The following is a 1,535-nucleotide window of genomic DNA, read 5'->3' as shown; positions in this document are numbered from 1 at the left end:
CACACACACACACACACCCCACAGAAGAGGAGGAGTTAGAACTGGGCCCTGAAGTCCCTCCTGGATTCAACTCTTTACACTCCCTCTCAGGACTTGTAGATGTCAGCATCCACATCTGTCGGATCACGTCATAATAGTCCCTACCTCAAATCTTCCACAAGTTGGGTGGCCACGGCACCTGCACCAAGGGCTTCAACCATGACAATGATGCGGGTGGCACAGGACGGACGGACCTGCTTTGTTCTGTTGTACACAAAGTCACCACGAATTGGAGCCAACCCGATGGCACCGAACCACCACCTTCACCACCACCTCATGAGAGTGGGCCATCCCTACCACAGCTGCTAGCATTCAGCACCCCACGACGGCGGGGTCATCGCCCGGAACACGGCCAGATGCCCACGTGTGACGGTGGGGTCATCACCCAGAGCACAGCCAGATGCCCATGTGTCACCAGGAGATGACAGGCCGCCAGAGAGAAAACCGGGGTGGCGAGGAGACGACAAGTTGCAGGTGGAATAATGCCAGGATGGCCCGTCCATCGGAGAACAGGACAAGGAGAGTAGCCCGGTTGTGAAGAACAGTGTCCAGAGCCTCCTCTCATGCCCGGGCTCCAATCCCCTCTCTTGCACTTAGTAGTTCCTTCTGCTGTTCTGGGATGAGTCGGCAAACTTTGGGTCATGATCATACCTTTTACCCTGAAGTGTTGTAAAACCTAAAGGAGCAAAGCAGTGTGAAGTGATCACACCAGTTGCCCTCGAGTCACCTCTGACCCCTTTGGTGACGTCCACTGTATTTTCACAAGTTAGCCTTTTTTCTATCGGACCTTCCATGGCTGATTCGTCGGAGGTCGATCACCTGACCTTGGTTCTGAGGCCCCTGGATGGACTCGAACCTCTGCCCTTTCAGCTAGCAGCCAACCGCTCAGGGACTCCAGGCGCCTTTGGGAGTGACCATGACTGGTGATCGACACGCCGATTGCTCAGGCAGGACCCCAGTCTGGAGGGGAGCCTTCTCCACGCCGTTCACCTCGGAGTAGTGGCACAGGTTTCAGGACTGACACCCTCAATTTCTCGCTCCAGGCACATCGCAATTCTACAAGGACTTCATTTTCCCGCCACCAGAGTTCAGCCATTTAAAGGTGAACCGAAAGGTTAGGCTGAGTTGGGTGGTGGGTGGTTTTGTCCAGTCCAAGCACGCATGTTTTCCGCCCAAGCCCTGGCTGGCCAGAGCCAAAACAAGCACCCGCCAAGGACTTCACAGCGCGTTCTTGATAAACACCACTGATAGGGGTGGAAATACTTTGGAGCAGTTGGCTTCTGCCTTTGTAAACTAGCTCGTTCTGGAGCCCACTTCCTGGCAAATAGAGCTGGCACCACCCCGGGTTTGGCCGGGCATCAGCCAAGTGTCGTCCCCAGAAGGGCCTTTGTTTACACCACAGCCCCTCCAAACAGCAAGGCATTCCACGGAGCTCTCCCCAAGGCCACGATGATTTGTTGGATGCGAGTTCCAAATGTAGACTCTCCGTGGCAAAT

Source organism: Echinops telfairi, unplaced genomic scaffold, assembly GCF_000313985.2.
Source record: "Echinops telfairi isolate 266 unplaced genomic scaffold, ASM31398v2 ScPeMD7_7468;HRSCAF=8506_0, whole genome shotgun sequence".
In the NCBI taxonomy this organism is placed as follows: domain Eukaryota; kingdom Metazoa; phylum Chordata; class Mammalia; order Afrosoricida; family Tenrecidae; genus Echinops; species Echinops telfairi.
This window is presented reverse-complemented; position numbering follows the sequence as displayed.